This window comes from Sminthopsis crassicaudata, chromosome 3, assembly GCF_048593235.1.
Source record: "Sminthopsis crassicaudata isolate SCR6 chromosome 3, ASM4859323v1, whole genome shotgun sequence".
Lineage (NCBI taxonomy): Eukaryota > Metazoa > Chordata > Mammalia > Dasyuromorphia > Dasyuridae > Sminthopsis > Sminthopsis crassicaudata.
Window position 1 is genome coordinate 617,900,752 of NC_133619.1, and position 20,579 is coordinate 617,921,330.

Consider the following 20,579-nt stretch of genomic DNA (forward strand, 5'->3'; position numbering starts at 1 on the left):
TAAATGTTACTCTTGGAATTTATTTTGTACTTTTGTTTTTATACTTTGATTTTTAAGCCATTCTCCAATTGATAAATGGTTAAAGGATATGACCAATTTTCAGATGATGAAATTGAAACTATTTCTACTCATATGAAACTGTTCCAAATCACTATTGATGAGAGAAATGCAAATTAATACAACTCTAGATACCACTATACACCTGTCAGATTGGCTAAGATGACAGGGACACTGATACATTGTTGGAATTGTGAACAAGTCCAACCATTCTGGAGAGCAATCTGTAATTATGCCCAAAAAGTTATCAAACTGTGAACACCCTTTGATCTAGCAGTGTTATTACTGGGCTTATATCCCAAAGAGATACTTAAAAAAGGAAAAGGGACCTTTATGTGCCAAAATGTTTGTGTCATTTGTGTGACTTTGTAGTGACTAGAAACTGGAAAATGAATGGATGTCCATCAATTGGAGAATGGCTGAGTAAATTATGGTATATGAATGTTATAGAATATTATTGTTCTGTAAGAAATGATCAGCAGGATGAATACAGAGAGGCTTGGAAAAAGCTGATGCTGAGTGAAATGTGCAGAACCAAGAGATCATTATACACTTCAACAACAATACTTACTGTATGAGGATGTATTCTGATGGAAGTGGAGATCTTTGACAAAAAGAAGATCTGATTCAGTTTCAATTGATCAATGATGGACAGAATCAGCTACACCCAGAGAAGAAACACTGGAAAATGAATGTGGACTACTTCCATTTTTGTTTTTCTTCCCAGGTTATTTTTACTTTCTGAGTCCAATTCTTCTTGTACAACAAGAGAACTATATGATTCTGCACACATATATTGTGTATCTAGGATATACTATAAACTATTTAACATGTGTAAGACTGCCTGACATCTAGAGGAGGGGGTGGAGGGAGGGAAGGGAAAAAGTCAGAACAAAAGTGAGTACAAGGGATAATGTAAGAAATTACCCATGCATATGTTCTGTCAATAAAAAGTTATAATAAAAAAAAATCTTAAAAAAAAATTACAGTGATTTTGCAAAACACACCAGTGCATTTTCAGATTCTAAAGCTATATAGGTGCCTATAGATCAGCACAGAACCCCGTGGAAGCCTGATAAGTACACATGTGCACTTACCATAAGGTTCCTGTAGGGTCCTACATGGTGGCTACTGACAGCTGGATCCTCCACATGGTCTAAACAGAAAGATACAGGAATGAAACATAAGGAAAGTGAAATGGAAACAGTAACAAAGAATATAATGAAGAACAGAACAAAGCTGTGTAAATATAGAGGAAAGAGTGATTCACAGCAGGGTGAAAAAGAAATCAGAATGAAATGCAAGACAAGCAGTCAAGTAATCTATGGCACAGTGGATAATATCATACCTGAAGTCAGTACCTTTACTAGATGTTGGCCCTAGATAAGTCACTTGACCCTGTTTAAGTTTCCTTAACAGTAAAATGAACTAAAGAAAATGGCAAACAACTCCAAGATCTCTGCCAAGAAAACGCCAAAAAGGGTCAAGAAGAATCAGACACAATTAAAAATGACTAAACAATAAATTTATAGCAACAAAGTTGACATAAGGGAAATTTCTGATATAATATTGCTTAAATTTATATTTTGGGTTATTAAAATCAATTTGGCTTTTCACTATTTTTCATCCTATATTTCCTAATGTCTATATCATACTGATGTATTAAAAAGGATAAATTTTTATTACCTTAAAGAAGGTAGCTTATAGAGTTTCTGGTCCAATCCTCTCATTTTAAAGATGAAAAACTGAATTAAGTCTTGAGAAGGTAAATGATTTAAAGTCTGACAGTAAGTGGTCTGGCAGAGTTAGGATTTGAACCTAGGTCTTTAAACTCTGATGAGAGGTTCATTCTATTCTATTATAATGTCTGCTGCAGAACTAGACAGCACAATTCTTATTCTTAAACCTAAGGACCTCAGAGAGCTTCTATCTTGCCTACTCATTTTATGTGTTAAGTCTGGGGGTTACTCAAACCTGGATTCCCATACAACTTGCCTAATGTTATACCTATTTTCTAGGGTATTTATATTTACTATCTCATTTAATTTAAAATACAGTACTAGAAAACTGAATTAATCAAAAAGGAACACCAACAATTGTTCAGATTGCAAAAAAAAAAAAAAAAAAATTAATTAAAAAAAATTAACAGTCAATGGACTTCCTAATTCTTTGACAAATATTCAATTCAAAACCACTACAGTAAATGCAACTAGCAAATACAAAGACCTATCTGAATGAAAATGATTCATTTTTCAAAGAACCATGAAGGAACACACAGCCAAACTGGGGCAAATGAGTTACACAGCTAAAGGCATGAGAGACAACACAGAAATAATTCAACCCCAGTCTAAAACATGAATTGCTAGTTTTAGACTCAAACCATAAGACTTAGAAAAGAAAGTAACTTTGCCAAAAGCTATGGGTGAAATTTTCCAGAAGATACAAAACCTTAGAATAACCATTCAAGTATCAAAAAGAGAGATAGAAGATAATTTGTATGTAACTTCAGTTTTCCTATAGATTGGATTAAGATACATTTCTAAATTTCATTAACTTTGAAATCCCACCTCTTTTATTTGGGAGTGCTTGCTACTAGAATGTATAAAATATAAACCTAAGCACCAGTGCTTTCATCACATGAATGTTTACTTTTTTATACAGTTAATCTTACAGAATATGCCCCAAATAGGTGATAAAAACAATTTTTCAAACAAATTTCATTTGGCAATGAAAGCAAGGAGTAACATGTATTGGTCAACCTGCCATTGGGGGGGGGGGGGAAATTAGAACAAAAGGTTTGGCAATTGTCAATGTTGTAAAATTACCCTTGCATATATCTGATAAATAAAAACTATTTTTAAAAAATATATTAACAAGCATTAAACTGCCTTGTCTTCAGTTTTCATTCAACTTATCTGTTACACAAAATTCAGCTTGAGAAGCCCTCTTGAATTCTTTCCTTATGTTTAATATGTTTAGTAGGATTGTACATGTTTAACCTTGTTGTCTTGGCAAGAGGGTGGGGTGGGGATGAAAGTTTAAAACTATCTTTATATGTATTTGAAAAAAAATAAAATACTACTGAAAAAAATTTCTACCTTTGGCTTCTATAATTCAGATTCTGAGTTGGAAAGAACTTTAGAAAACCTACTTAGATCCAATACATTCACATGATATGAAAAATGGAAAATCTTTTATTTATCCCTATTAAACTTCAGCCCAATACTCTGGGCATGTAACAAAAATTTTAAATCCTGATCCTGCCATTCAGTCCTCCCAGCTTTTGTCATTTGTGATTCTATTAATCACGGACAATTATAGCTTCACACAAATTACTGATGATAAAAATCTTATAGTGTTTTCACAAAATAACATGTTTTAAGGGGTTATAATCACCAACACAATAAGGGCAAGTATTGTTATATGGAAGCCATCTGTCTGTGCTGCTAGAACTCTAACTCAGATTTGTAAAATGGATCTCTTCATGTGAGGGGATGATGATGATGATATAAGGAGATTGAGAGGCAGTTGTGTTGTCTGATCTCTCTCCTCTTCCCTCTGCCTCCAATTTATTTCATTCCCAGTCCACAAGCAACACCTGTGTCAGTAAAGGCTGCTTTGCAACTCTTTCAGACATTATGATTCATAGCTGTGGAGGCTTCTGGAGAATTGACCTGCCCCTTCACCTAGGCATGGTCCTTAACAGACAAGAATTAATTGAGTAAATTCACATTTCTATAGCAACCTTTAAGTTCATAGAACATGAGACTAAATAACCATAACAAGAATAATATACTCAAAAATATGATAAAGCAGCTACACAATAAGGATCCAATCTCCCTATGATCAAATAGGTTCACAAAGACAATATTTTTTAAGGATCTGGCAACTCCCTTTAGAAAAAAAATAAAGAAAAAAGAAGGAACAGAAAACACCTCAGAGAATGAATTATTTGCTCTCCTTCAAAAGGAAACTTTCTGTTCATAGGTGACATGATAAATATTCTCTACCGAATTTGATCAATACTACAATGCTATCTTTATGTATATTTTTAAAAGTTTCTTTGATTACTGCCATGACTCTTCCATTCAATCCTTAAAAAGATAAGAGATTCAATTTCCACTATGCAACAGAAAACTATACCTTGATCACTACATCAGACAGAATTTAGTCCAAGTCTCATCTTTCTAACACTGTCTCTCCTAACAATAAAGAAGCAAGGTTCCTTTTGCTTTCTGCACTATTATGTTTCTCAAACTGACACCCATATAAATAAGCAGCCTCACTTTGGGAAAATGGAAATTATTCTGCAGAAATAATATACCAATCTTGAATTGGATTCAGTTTCTGATAAACAATTGCAATATTGATCATGCTGACAGTAGGGAAATATGTAGTAACACTTTTTGATTCTGTTCCTACTTCCTCCTAGGCCTGATTCTGGCTGTCTAGACGACTTCAAAATCATGTCTCTACTGACATCTTAACACAGAACTTTCCTCAGTGCTAGGGCCATTCTCATCCTAAAAAAATCCCACCACTCCTGCAGTGTATTTACCTTGAATTATCTATCCCTCTGCATGACCCTAAATCACTCCACTTTTCCCCTACTGCTAAATCCCTATTAGTCCTTTAATTTTTTCTTTATTTTATTTTTTTAATTATAGCTTTTTATTTACAAAGCATATGAATGGGTAATTTTTCAACACTGACACTTGCAAAACCTTGTTCCAAATTTTCCCCTTCTTCCCCCACTACTTCCCTTAGATGGCAGGCAGTCCAATATGTTAAATTATATGATAAATCTAATACACACACACACACACACACACACACACACACACACAAACACATATAGTTATCTTGCTGCATTAAAAAAAATCAGATCTAGAAAGGGAAAAAAAAAACCTGAGAAGGAAAACAAAAAATGCAAGCAAATTATAATAGAAAGAGTGAAAATGCTATGTTGTGGTCCATACTCATTTCCCATAGTCCTCTCTCTGAAGAGAGTGACTCTCTTCATTAGTGACCAATTAGAACTAGTTTGAATAATTTCATTGTTGAAGAGAGCTTTTAGACCCTTCATTTTGTAGGAAAAAAAAAAATCAAAGACATCTGCCTTCATTCCTCTTCTAGACCTGTATTTAACCTTGATGGATGACTTCAAAATAATGTTTCCCTTTTCAAGTCCCTTATGAGTCGTCACTCCATCTTTAAGCTCCAAGTGGGCAAGGGACTATTTTTCTTTATGTTTATATTTGCATCTCTGTCCCTTAGTACTGTTATTTAGCACTTAATTGCTTCTTTCCTTCCTTCCTATCTCTATATGTATTTCCCTTTTTTCGTTCTCCATACCCAAATGTCATTGTTCACAACCTCTACTTCAATCAAACAATCAGGTAATTTAAGAGATAAAAAAGTGAACTGGGTCTGATTCCAGGCTCAGTTTGCCATCCACTCTACCACCCAACTGCTATTTCTCCATCTCTTTATGAAGTCAGAAGTCAGAGATGCTTTGATTTTGCCTAAGAGAGCATTAGCAGATATCCAAATGAAGAATTCCAAATTATAACATCATGCATCTTAAAAGTATTTAAAGTTCTAAATGCCTGATATTATTATGCCAAGTTTCTAATTTTTTCTCCAACATCTCAATTAGTTCTCCCTTCTACCTAAGTGATTTATATCACATCTGCATGGAAACATTGCATCTGTTGTATCTTCTATTGATTTTCACCCAAAAACTATTCCCTTTCCCTGCCTCAGTAATCCCCCAGAGATGGAGCGAAAATGGCAAATAAAAAGTAGTGGCTTGCCAAGATCTCCCTAAAACCCCTCTAAACACCTTTAAATATCGCCATAAAACAATTCCTGAAATGGAAAAACCCACAAAAAGGGCAGGGTAAAATAATTTTCCAGCCAATGAAGTTAGAAGGCCAGCAGGAAAGATTTGTCACATCAGGGCGAGAATGAAGCACAGGACAACTTAGGCTAATACAATCAGCACAGGCCAGCTCCAGAAAACTAGGAGCAGGGCTTGGGAGCTACTCAATCTGCAGTGGCTACTTTTGGAGTTGTAAGGCCATGTTTAGTAAGGGGGCATCAAACAACTGAAATGAAGATTACAAAGGTCTCTTTGCTAGCAATAAGGCAAGACTGTTGCTTTGCCCATGGTCAGATTTAGGAGGAGCACTAACACACCAGAGCTTGCAGCCACAGTAGAATGGGGATCCTCCTCACAGTTCCAGGGCAGAAAAGAGTTCTTTTGCTCACTTACAGACTAGCCTAGAACATAGGCCAGGAGAATAATAAATGTCTCTCCTTAGATCATACCATACTTTAAAAGAACTGAAAACAGGTCCCTAGAAATATCTCTGAAAATTGTTGCACAAAAACTCAATGTTGAGATAGTATACCTTTCACTCTGGAAATAGATCCCATTTTAACAAAAGAGCTAGAAGCAGAGAAATAGACTGAAAAAATGAGCAAGAAACAGAAAAAATAAAAAGTTACATATACTAAAAAGATTACAAAGTCAAAATACTCCCCAAACTAATCTATTTATTTAGTGCTATACCAATCAGACTCCCAAGAAACTATTTTAATGACCTAGAAAAAATAACAAAATTCATATGGAAGAATAAAAGGTCGAGAATTGCAAGGGAACTAATGAAAAAAAAGTCAGAGGAAGGTGGTCTAAGTGTACCTGATTTAAAGCTATATTATAAAGCAACAGTCACCAAAACCATTTGGTATTGGCTAAGAAATAGACTAGTTGATCAGTGGCATAGGTTAGGTTCACAGGACAAGATAGTGAATAAAAATAGCAATCTAATCTTTGACAAACCCAAAGATCCCCAATTTTGGGATAAGAATTCATTATTTGACAAAAACTGCTGGGAAAACTGGAAATTAGTATGGCAGAAACTAGGCATGGACCCACATTTAACACCACATACTAAGATTAGATCAAAATGGGTCCAAGATTTAGGCATAAAGAACGAAATCATAAATAAATTGGAGGAACATGGGATGGTTTACCTCTCAGACTTGTGGAGGAGGAAGGAGTTTGTGTCCAAGGGAGAACTAGAGACCATTATTGATCACAAAATAGAACATTTTGATTACACCAAATTAAAAAGTTTCTGCACAAACAAAACTAATGCAAACAAGATTAGAAGGGAAGTAACAAATTGGGAAAAAATTTTTACAGTTAAAGGTTCTGATAAAGGCCTCATCTCCAAAATATACAGAGAATTGACTTTAATTTATAAGAAATCAGGCCATTCTCCAATTGATAAATGGTCAAAGGATATGAACAGACAATTTTCAGATGATGAAATTAAAACTATTTCCACTCATATGAAAGAGTGTTCCAAATCACTATTGATCAGAGAAATGCAAATTAAGACAACTCTGAGGTATCATTACACACCTGTCAGATTGGCTAAAATGACAGGAACAAATAACGATGAATGTTGGAGGGGCTGTGGGAAAACTGGGACACTGATGCATTGTTGGTGGAGTTGTGAAAGAATCCAACCATTCTGGAGAGCAATCTGGAATTATGCCCCAAAAGTTATCAAAATGTGCATACCCTTTGACCCAGCCATACTACTACTGGGCTTATACCCCAAGGAACTACTAGAGAAGGGAAAGGGTCCTGTATGTGCCAAAATGTTTGTGGCAGCCCTTTTCATAGTGGCTAGAAGCTGGAAGATGAATGGATGTCCATCAATTGGAGAATGGTTGGGTAAACTATGGTATATGAATGTTATGGAATATTACTGTTCTATAAGAAATGACCAACAGGAGAAATACAGAGAGGCTTGGAGAGACTTACATCAACTGATGCTGAGTGAAACGAGCAGAACCAGAAGATCATTATACACTTCAACAATGATACTGTACGAGGATGTATGCTGATGGAAGTGGATTTCTTCAACATAGAGAAGAGCTAATCCAATTCCAATTGATTAATGATGGACAGAACCAGCTACATCCAGAAAAGGACTGGGAAATGAATGTAAACTGTTATTTTTACCTTCTGAATCCAATTCTTCCTGTGCAACAAAAAAATTCGGTTCTACACACATATATTGTATCTAAATTATACTGTAATATATTTAACATATATAAGACTGCTTGCCATCAGGGGGAGGGGGTTGGGGGAGGAAGGGAAAAAATCTGAATAGAAGTAAGTGCAAGGGATAATGTTGTAAAAAATTACCCATGCATATGTACTGTCAAAAAATGTTATAATTATAAAATAAAATAAAAAATTAAAAAAAAAAAAAAAAAAAAAGATTACAAAGTCAAAGCTCCTACATTCAAAGCCTCCAAGAAAAATAAGAATTGCAGGAAAGGTAGAGAGAAATGAGAGTGATGCAAGAAGACCATGAAAAATTAATTTAATAGACACAAAAAATACTGGAAAAATAATATCTTAAAAATGAAGAGGAAGAGGAAGAGGAAGAGGAGGAAGAGGAAGAAGGAAGAAGGAAGAAGAAGAAGGAGAAGAGGAGGAAGAAAGAAAAGAAAAGAAAAGAAAAGAAAAGAAAAGAAAAGAAAAGAAAAGAAAAGAAAAGAAAAGAAAAGAAAAGAAAAGAAAAGAAAAGAAAAGAAAAGAAAAGAAAAGAAAAGAAAAGGAAAGAAAAGAAAAAGAAAACCCCACTGGAAAGACAGAAGGTTGAAAAGCAGAATAAGGAGCAGTTAAGTGCTCAGGGGATAGAGTCCTGGAATCAGGAGGACCTGAGTTCAAATCAGACCCCAGACACTTGACACTTAGTAGCCCTGGGGCAGACAACAGATGGAAGGAAGGAAGGAAGGAGTGATATTGGCCAAATGGAAAAGAATCACAAAAATTCACTTAAGAATAAACTTTAAAAGTAGAATTGGCCAAATGAAAAAAGAACTATAAAAGCTCACTGAAGGGGAACAAAAAAAGCACTTCATAAAAATTAGAATTGAGCAAATATAAACTAATGACATTATGAGAAATCAAGAAACAATAAAACCAAAAGAATGAGGGAGGAGAGGGAAATGAGAGATTTCACATGGAAAAATACTTGACCTCCATGATCTAAAAAAGCCTAGATATAATTTTTGAAGAAATTATCAAGAAAGGAGGATGCCAGAGAGATGACAGAACAGGACAGAAAGTTCCAAACTCTCCAGAATTTTCCAACAAACGAACAACAACAAAAAAAAAATTGTACTTCAAGGCAAACAGAGACCAGTGAAAAACAAATAAAAACTGGGGGAGAATCTGAGAAGATGGATGAAAGTTCTCAAAACAGAGGATAGGGTGATGTGAACAATAATCATCCCCAGGCTAGCTCCTCAGAAACAGCAAGTGAGGAACCCTGAGGCAAAAAAAGGGAGGCCAATAAAAAAAAAAAAAAAAACAAAACACACACACAACGAAATAAAATATAAAGAATGCAAAAATGGATAAGAATGTGAGGCACCTCATAAGAAAAATCAAGATTTAGAGAGCAGCTCAAAAATACATAATAATTGGACTATATGAAAGCTATATCCACAAAAGGAACCTTGATATTATAATACAAAAAATAATTAAAGAAAATCATACCAAAACAATAGAACAAGGAGGGAAAAGTAGAAATAGGAAAAAAAAAAATCCAATTACCCCCCTGAAGGAGATCCCACAAGGAAAACATACATGTGCTACAATAGGAATTAGGATTATAACTGAAAATATTACATCCAGTATAACACTGAATCAAAAAAAATGGACATTCATAAACGCTCAGATTTTTATGATTTTGTTGCAAACAAACTTGAACAATAGAAAATTAGACAAATAAGAATCAATATAACTGGGTAGATCAAAAGAAAAATTGGGGTAAAAACTGGGGTATGTGATTCTAAAAAGGAAAATGACGTAGAAAAAGTTAAAAAGAGAAACAGCACTGTACAAATAAAGTACAAGAGCAGGAACTGACAGAGGAATTTGATGGGGAAAGAGGGCTTGTAGTTCTAAATTCTACTTACAACTTGAATGGGTTAAAGAGGGATCTATTTATAAATCTACATATACATACATATTATATCTGTGGTGTGTTACACATAGCCATACCCAATAAGAGCATATAGCATTCTCCAAAATCAGTGAAGAGGGAAGGGATAGTATAAGGCAGGGTATACATGGTATGTAGATTAAAGGGAATGGGTAAGATAAGTTAAGCATAGATCTACCTTAGGAATAAATAAGGCAAAATTACATCTTTGCATGACAACTTCCTGCAGCATTTGAACAAAAGTATTTAAACTTGTAGTTACACAGATGCTAAAAATTAGTTGGAACATATTTTGCTTACTTTTGCTTAATTAAGTGCCTATTTATTCATAAGCTATTCATATTGGAGTTATTCATAGGTATCTATGTGAAAAGTTTCATTATCCCAACATTCACTTATTCATTTGTCCACTAAACATTTATTAAGTACTTACTGTATGTAAAGAACAGTGCTAGACATATTTTGTATGCAAAGTGCCAAGTATCTGGATATTTGGCAGCCTCTGGATGCCTGAATTCCAGATAAGATTGTTCACTATTTAATTATAAGATATTTATGTTTGTGTTACACAAGTAAATCAGATTCCTTTATTTAGTAAATAACATGGTATAAGTCCTGGGAAACCTGGGTATATTCACCGGCAAGCATTTTGCTATTAAGAAAACCTTTTAGCATACTTAAGTATTTTGTATGTCCCATTTGAACATAATAGTATCGGTACTGTATAAAAGCCATAACTTCACCCCTTCTAATAGCATAAAATCAACTTGACCAGAACCAGGACTAGGAACAAGACTCCCTGGTTTTGTTTTATTTTGTTTTCCCTTTCCATTTATCACCTAGAGATTTTGAAACTGGAATAATTTTTATTCATAATCACTGGTCTTTTTAATTAATGTCACAATTAAACTGTAATTCCATTGGACAAAGATCATCTGTAAATTGTACCAGGATCCATAATCATGTATGTTATTATGTTACATTGTTTATAAGAAACAAAAGTAGGGTTGGGCTATTTCACATCTGCTTATTTTCTTGGATTGTTGACATATACATTGTTCTTAAATCTGTATTAAATAATATTATTTGCAAGCCATCTCTACCTGCAGTTTATACTTTCTTCCTATGAAAAGATGTATCTGTTACTATTTCTCTCCCCAGTTCTTTATTAATCTAACAAAATGCTATATCAGTATCCACCCAGGAACTTCAAAAATTAACTCTGCTCTGTTCTCTTCTCACCATGAAGAGATGGATGGTACTTGTGCCTCTCTCTATCTACAATTTCTACTCTGCAACTGTAGGGTTGCAGTAGTCTTTTCTCCTTTCTCAATATCCTATTCTTCAACTCTCCAATGTCATTCCCCTCTGCCTCTTTTTTTTTTTTTTTTTTTTTTTTTTTTTGCTTCCACAATGAAACACTTCTAAGAAACATTTCATTTTTCAAGAGAACTTGGAGTAGAAATGCATTCCCCAGCTTATTCATTTTCTCCTTTAGCACAGTGATCAATATGTACTCCTTACATAAGGAAGAGATGTTACAGAAAAAACATATCATCTCTGGGTACATCACTCAAATTTAACCCCAACCCAGAGCTCGCTTCTAATTAAAAAACTGGTAATCTACACCTGAATATCCTACTTGCACCTAAAACTGACACATCCAAAATCAAAATCCAATCTAATTCTACCACCCCTCCACCACTAGAAAGTAGTTAGTTCATCTAATAGCATCATGAATTCCACAATTTATATGGAGTTGGAAGAGAGCTAACAAATCTCTCATTTTAAAAATATATGAGAAAAATGAGGCCTTGGGAGCTTAAGTTTTCTAAAGATAATCTAATAAACTTTTACTAAATGCCTGCCACATAAATGATATTGGGCTAGATGCTAGAGATAATGAAGTAACAAGTTCTTGCTCAAGAAGTTTTCCAAACTCCTTATATTCTAGAATCTCCACTTGTAAACAATACTAACCAGCTCTGTGAAGAGCAGAGAAACCGATTTGTGCTTGTAAGCATTCTGTTACACATGATAATCAGACCATAGGCACGGTGCAGTCTTCATTGAAGACCTTAGTAGAATAATATCTGACTGCCCAAATCTACTCCACTTCCACCATTCCCTTTTATTGTAGAAGACACCACTACCCTTCTAGTCACCCCAATATGAAACTTCAGCATCATCTGTAACTTCTCCCTTTTCCTACCTCCATTTCTAAATAGATGTTAAGTTGTCATTCTCCACAATATTTTTTTGCATCTACTCCTTTCTCTACTCTCACAACTACCAAACTAGTTTATGCCTCATCATCTCTTATCTGGATTGCAAAAATGTTTTAATCGATTTCCTTTCCTCTAAAGCATAGGTCTGAGAGTATAACTCCCCTAACTCAAAAAATTCTAGAGGCTCCCAATTGACATCAAAATATTTCATCATTATCTCCTCCTTTAAATTTTCCTTTTAAGTTTTATGATGTGCATAGTAGTAAGGTGTTACATGTACCAATTTATAAAATATACACAGATGGAGGGGGCAATTGAGGATTTTTTGTTTTTACAGAGGGAGTACACAATCATAAAAAGTATTCACATGGAGAAGAAATCTGGAAAGATGGCAGATCAAACTGGTAAATTTCAAGCTCTTCAGATTTCCCCACAAATAGAACAAATTTGTACTTCAGGGCAAAGAGATGGTAAAAATCCAAGAAGACTTGGGGCACAAAAGGGTCCTCCTCATACAACTGCAGAAGTTCAAAGAAAGATGCAAGACTGGGGATTAACTTCTCTGAATCCCTGTAGTCAGCCAGTGGGGTGGCAGGAACCTCAGCAGGAACCACAGACACTTTCATCACCCAGACTGTGGAGTCAGAGTTTGAGTTTGGGAAGACTGAGTGAACCTCAACTGAATGGAAATGCCAGGCCCAGCTGTGCTGAGACTTGGCCCTGGACAAGAAGAAACTAGCACCAGCTTGGTACAGCAGCTGAGCAGGGGCCCTGCTGGTTGTAGGCACTTACATGAACACAACTCTTCATTTGGGGCTTTTGGTCAGAGTGGAGAGCTGAAGAGAAAGCTGAGGAACTATCCCTTCACCCAATGATTGATTAAAAGTGCTTACACGACAAAAAAAAAAAAAAAAAAAAAAAAAAAAAAAAAAGCTGGCAAAGAGGAAAGAACCAAAGAACCACACCATTGAAACATATTAAGGGAACAGAGAAGACCAGGAGACCAGGACTCATGTTCAGAGAGGGACACTTTAGTTTAAAAAAAAAAAAAAAAAAAAAGTTTCTACCCTAAAGAGTAACCTGAAATGGCTTCTTGCCACCCAGAAAGACTTAATAGATCTCAAAAAAGAATTTAAAAATCAACTGAGAGGCACTATGGAAAAACTAAAAAGAAAAATAAAAACCATCCAAGAAAAAAATTCATGAAAAAAAAAGTTAACGAACTAGAAAAACTAGGTACAGAGCCTCAAAGATGAAGATAATTATTTGAAAATTAGAATTGGGCAAGGGAAAGCCAGTGAAGCTATGAGAGCTCAAGAAATAAAACATTATAGAAGAATGAAAAAGTAGAACAGAATGTGAAGCATAAGAAAAACAACAAATTTGAAGAACTGATCAATTAGACAAAACAAAAATAATTGGACTGTCAGAAAGAAAAATAAGCTTGACACAATAATTCAGGAAATAATCCAAGAAAATTGGCCTGTAGTAACACAACATGAGGAGAAAGTAGAAACAGAAAAAAAATCCACCAATCACCACCTCCAAGATCTTTTGTGGAAAACACACAGAAATATTACTGCCAAATTTCGAAATGCCCAAATCAAAGAGAAAATTTTGCAAGAAACAAGGAAAAAAAATTTGAATATGCTGCAGCTACACAATTAGAATTGTGTAAGATTTATCAGCAGCTACAATAAAAGAACTCAGGTCCTTGAATCATATTTACCAGCAATCAAAAGAAGTAGGCCTGTGGCCAAAAATATCACATCCAACAAAATTATATATAATTTCGAATGGGGAAAAACAGACATTCAACATACTTTAACAGATTTTCAGGCCTTTCTATTAACCAAACACAAACAGAAAATTTGAAATATAAGAGCTAATATTAAAGATCAATTTTAAGGAACTTAACATGGACAAACTGTTCAAATATGGATAAATTATTTGGTTTTTTTATATATGTATACTATATGCTTTAAGATTCACATCAACAATAGGGTAGCTCAAAAAAAAAAAAAAAAAAAAAAAAAAGATCAGCCGAATTAAGATAAAAATAATAACCATGTTACACAAATGAGGTACAAAGGAAGAATTAGACACAGAGGCACTGGGTGGAGGGGCTCCTAGTTATGAAAATTTAGTCACATCAGGAACAAGTTCAATAGGCAATACTACATATATACCAAGAAGGATACAGCACCCTCCAAAATCTATAAAGTAAATAAAGGGGTAGGGATGGGCAAATGGAGAACCAAAGGGTGAGGGAAGAAAACAATAGAAGAATCCCTGGATGGGAGGAGATTAAGTAATAACAAGGCAAATTTTGGAGCAGAATTTAATTAAAGAAGCAGCAGGGATAGGAAAGACTTATATGTGTATGTAGGGTAGGTGTGAGTGTGTGAAGTATCTATTTATGCACACAGGCATATATAAACATATTTTTTTCTTAACTGTAGCTTGCTTGGAGGTAGGGCGTCGAGATAGAAGAGGGAAAAAAAGAATAAAGTAAATAAGGTGTGCAGCAGAGAATCAAAAAACAAATTGCAAGGAAGTAAAGAAAAAATGGACATTCATGAATATAACTGTTTTCTACTAATATATACTTTCTTGATCTAGTTATTTGTTGTTATATATTTCTAATCTTCCCAAATGTTCTACTGAAAACATGACAATGTTCTCTTTTGTTTTGTTTTATTTTGTTTGTATTTTTCTGTTTTTCTTTTTATCTTACTGTTTTCTTAAATTAAATAATTTTTTTAAAAAAAATTTTAAACTAAGAACTTCCATGTCCTTGATTTAAGAGATTGGCTTAATTATGGAAATGAGGGGGAGGGGAAGAAGAGGGGAAATATAAAACCAAATACTTGAAGAATACATATTGCCTTGATTATAACATGATGCTTATCTAATCATGTCAGTACATACTGTCTTGGACTAAACAAGGCAGACAGCTATATCTTTCTGGGTTCAGTTTATTAACTAATAATAGCTAGGATTTATATAGTGCTTTAAGGTTTGCAAAGGACCTTATATTTGTCTCATTTATAATACTATCATTTACTGTTGTATTTATTTAGAAGACTATTGAGCTATACTGAATTGGGGAAAACTGACAAGCCACCCAAACTGCTCATTGCCACAAAAATCCATCTTTTTGATGCCAAAATTTACCTGCTGTAAGTCTAATGAATATATCTTGTCAGAAAAGGAAATAACTCATCAAGAGTTGGGGATTACAGAAGAATAATTCAAATGCTGCAGCTATAACTACACAAAAGTCTTCTACATGGTTCTCTTGAATCTAGTTTGCTTTACTCTGCATCCATTGATATTTTTCCAAAATACAAAAACTAATGTTTGGACAAATGATCATAGATTACTATGAGGAGAGCATTAATCTCTTCAATTGTGATTTGCTAGCTTTTATTTTGCTTCTAAAAATTCAGAAATGGCAATGATATCATACATGGTCATCATAACCATGCTGGAAAACAATTTGGCTTTATGCAATTAAGATGATTACAATCCCTCTGACCCAGAGATTATACATACCAAGCACATACCCCCAGTAGGTCACTGACAAAAAGAAAAGTTCCAAACATACTATTTACAGTAGTACTTTCTACAGAAGAAGAACTGGTAACCGAAAGGATATCATCACTGACTACATAATGGCTAATTAACTGAATGCAATGAAATATCACTTTTTTAATGGATAGATCAATGGCTAGTTATGTTACTTCCAAAAGTGCATTAATAATTCTGTTTTCTCACAGCTTAATTTGCATTTCTGTTATGGACTTGGAGTATTTTTTCAAAAGGCTATAGACAGTTTGGATTTTTTCATTTCTTGAGAATTGCCTATACATATCTTCTGCCCACTTATCAATTACCAGATGTCTTATATAAGTCTCTAACAATTCTTGAAAAAACGAAACCATTACTGGAGAAAACTGGTGCAAAGATTTTTCACCACCTGTTTTCCTTCAAATCTTAGCTGCATTGGATTTGTTTACATAAAAACTTTCCGATTTTATGTACCAGAAATTGTGTTCTTTATATACTAAAATCTTCTCTGTTTGGAATATGAACTCCTCATAGATTTGAAATTTCTTCCTTGTTCTTCTCATTTTTTATGATTTGTTCTTTTACATCTAAATCCAAACAGAACCTATTTGGAGCTTTTATGTGGAATGAGGTATTGATATCTACTTTCTACTGGACTTAGCAGGGTATTTTGTTTAGTTTTTGTTTTTTAAATAATTAGTCTTTTCCCCAGGAAATGGGGTATTTGATATCAAATATTATTTGTATATTGAGTGCTTATTTGCTCCACTGAATGTCTTCTTTATTTTTTTTAACTAGTACCAAACTCTTTTGATTACTGCATTTTAATACGGTTTGAGATCTGGTACTGCTGCACCTTCCTCTTCTTCCTCCATTTTTCCCTACCCCAAAATATTAATACTTTTTGAGGTAGCAAATAACCAGAAATAAAATAGATGCTCATTAATTGGTAAGAATAAAATTAAGTGTTACATGAATATTACTGGGCCATAACAAATAAAGCTCTAAGGAATCACAGAAGTAGAACCAGAAAAATTCACATGATGATTATAATGTTAACAGTAAACACAAATAACACCAAATACTTGAAATTACAAATATTTGGCAATTATCTATCATTAATTGTAATTATAATAACCAAGATTAAGCAGTCCACAAACATTTACTAAACACTTAATAAGCCAGGCACTGAAGATAAAAAGCAAAAGCCCTCAAGGAGCTCATAATCTAATGGGAAGACAACATATAGAAGTTCCAGGAAAGCACCTTCTCTTCTTTGTAGAAGTAAGGGACATAAAGTGTGGAACATGACATTGATTGATGTGAAATTGATAGGTATTACTGATGTGTTGATTGGTGCAGCTGAAAGGGAAAGGGAAATTATTCTGAAATGATGATGGTAAAAAAGCACAGAACCCGTATAAAGTGGCCTTGAAATGAGGAAGACCTAAGTTCAAGTTCTAAGCAGGATTCAGGAGATCTGACCCTGAGGCAGCCCTTTTAACTTTCCAGTGCTTCAGGCAACTCTTCAATACTATTCTGCAGTAGGGCAACCATTACTCTTGCATTAACAGAACAAATTCCTTTTCTCACCAATTAAATCATAGAAAAGAAAGAGAGGAAAGAAAAGGTCTTCTCAAAACAAAAAGTATTAATGAAAATAAGATTCTAAAAAAAGACAACAGAAAAAGCGTTTGAAGAGTCCAGCAACATTTAACATGTTTCATAAATCTCAATGCAGATCTCAATCTCTGACTATTTCTGGGGCTGTCAATTATCATTCTTACAAAGCAGTGTCAACTACTTCCAGGGAGAATAGTGAAGAAACTAGTGCTGGAGGGGTTCCCCCAAAACCATAAAAGACAGGAGGTCAATTATTAATCAGGCAAGACTATAGAAACAATTTAATTTGGTTTGTTCAATTCCTAAACTTGATTTAGCATTCTTCATTTCTAGCATCACTACTTTAAAAAATCCTCTTTCAGATACTATATTTGTGCTGTTGAAATGAATATCAATGAAAAACAACATTCAACAAGGTTGAAAAGTCCAACATTTTAAATAAACCAATTAAGACCAACGAATATAATAGACCATAATAGACCATAACTAAGTTAGATTATAAATGCTGGTTTTTCTAATGGTTTATTTGTCATTTTGCCTTATTTATTAACAAGACTTTATTACTATTGAAATTCATAAATTGGTCTGAGTTGGAAAGTATCTTAAGAGTTCATCTAGTCAAAATGAAGAGACTACCAAGGCTTCAAAGGGTGAAAAAACTTGCCTATGGCCATATAGAAATTAAGTGACAGGGTCAGGATATCACATCTCCTAGACTCAAAGGGAAGGTTTTTTCCACTCCTATCAGCATGCTATAAATCCCTTCTGCCTAGCTATTAACTTTCATTGTCAAACTCAAATCACAGAAACAGACTCAGAAAACAACTATAAGGCCATTTAGTTCAAACTCTTTAAACAAAGAATTCCTTCTAAAAAAGAGCCAATAAGTTATTTTTGCTTGACAAGTTCTAAAAGAAAGGAACCCAATATCCAAGATAGTGCAGCCCACTTTTGCATCATTCCAATCGTTGGGAAATTTTCTCTATATTAAGTCTGTCTTTTGGAGCCAAGAACAAGTTTAATCTTTTACTTGCATGAAAACCTTTCAAATACTGAAAATAATGATATTTCCTGCAAGTTTACTCTTCTTCACATTAAGTATTCTTATTTTTTACTAATCCTCTTGTGCCATGAATTAAAGCCTTATTTTTACCATTCTGGTTGCCTGCTCCTGGACACTATAGTTTACGAAAGAGAGCCCAGAACTGAAAATAAAAAACTGTATGTATGGCCCCAAATAGGGCAGCGTGGGAGGAGTACATCCTACTATTTTTTTTGACTACCTCACCTCATCCCATCGACTCACACTGGGTTGGGCAGGATCTCCCAATTCTTTTTCTAGCTATGTCTTCTTGATCTTGTAAATGTGAATCTGATTTTTTGAACTTAACTCAAAGATACCACACTTTTGTCAATATAGTAGTCTATCAAAATCTATTTAAATCCTGTCATCCACCATGTTAATTATCCTACCCTACTCTGTCAAGGACAAATCTGATCAATATACCATCTATAACTCTCTGAAGGTCTCTGTCTCCCTTATTTTATAATAACTATCTCAGTGAAAAACAAAAGCAAAAGAACAAAAATGAAAAATCAAAACAAAAATCCTCAAGCTCCTATATGGGGAAAGAATTTTTTTTAATGAAAAAATTTTAAAACGAGAGAAATAGCATATCTCATTATATGTGTGTGTATATATATATTTCTCATTTTATATATATATATATACATAGCATGTAATGTATAAAGTAGTGAAAAGACAAGCCCAAAGAATATACTTCACAATACTTAGATTCTGTTTTAAGAGATATAAAACATTTTACATATATTATTTCAGTTTAAAATAACCTTTGCTTATGGTTTCAAAGGATGGTACTATCCCCATTTTCAAGAATTAAGGATCAGTATAAATGTTTTGACTGAGGTCACAAAGTGTCAGAGGGATTTTAAACTCAAGTCCTCCTATCTTTGATCCTAGCAGTCCACCCACTATACCAATTTAGGTGTTTCAAAAGTTTTCTTGTCAAAGAATGGTCTGCCAATTCCTTCTCCAGCTCATTTTACATGGGGAAACTGAGGCAAACAGGGTTAAATGACTTACTCAGGATCATACAGCTAGTAAATGTCTGTTGTCAGGTTTGAAATCAGGAAGGTAAATCTCCCTGACTTCAGGTTGGCTCTCTATGCACTGTGCTACCTAGCTACTTGGATGCCCCACCACAAAAGAAATAGGCAACAAAACTCACATCAAAACACAAAGGATAATATTGATTCTACCTCATTAAGTTTAAAGTTTCTTTGTTAAGTCAAAAATTACTATGTAGTAGGGAAGCACCCTTTGGTATGATTTTGCTAGACTGTTCAGGAAATATATTTTGTATTTAATGTCTCCTTTTTAAACTCAAAATTAATCAGTATTTTTAGAAAGTTTTAACATAGAAGCATTAGAATTATACCAAATCATCTATATTGATTTTGTAGAGCAGACTACAAAGCACTTCAGCACCCAAAGTCTAAAATATCAGATTTTTTATCTTTCATTTGTTCTACATCTGTAAATTAGATTCCACTCACCAACATTATAGAAATGTGCTAGGAGTATATAGCAGCAACAATGTCATTTTATCCTAAAGGCCAGGGGAAAAAAAAAATTATCAGTCTTGTCCACATTTACTGATATCAACAAAAATGAGTCAATTATTGATAATCATTTTAAAAATCTTTTATTCAAGTTAGAATTTCTCTTTGGCCCAAAAGCATTCAATTAATTTTTTCTTCAGATTCTTAAGAGCTTTTCTAGAATCCTTTAGTTAGCTCCATCTCCCTCTACTGTAATACTTACAAGCCCAAGTAAGTTTGACTCATAGAACTGCAAAGTTTTTCAAAATTACTCCCAAAAACTTTATGAAAGTTACTCAAAGACAAGCAGAACATAAGTTCATTTCAACAATCATTTATTAGAGTTGTCTATATGGATGGTAAAGTGCTAGATGTAAGGATACAGAGATGGAAAATAGTCCCTGTTTTCAAAAAGCTTATAATCTAATAGAGA

The 20,579-nt window shown here is 33.9% G+C and overlaps 1 protein-coding gene across 6 annotated transcripts in view; it reads right to left on the reverse strand.

Annotated features, from left to right (window-relative positions):
* The window catches only part of PRDM2 (PR/SET domain 2), a 196,235-nt gene that overhangs the window by 95,757 nt on the left and 79,899 nt on the right, over positions 1 to 20,579 (reverse strand). Inside the window, exon 1 of one of the 6 annotated variants that reach the window (XM_074306221.1) lies at positions 1,155 to 1,195. The exons of the other annotated variants lie outside the window; for them this stretch is intronic. The gene's annotated coding sequence lies outside the window, so the exon portion shown is untranslated. Of the gene's footprint in view, positions 1 to 1,154; positions 1,196 to 20,579 lie in introns of those variants that run through there. 6 annotated transcript variants of the gene reach the window in all.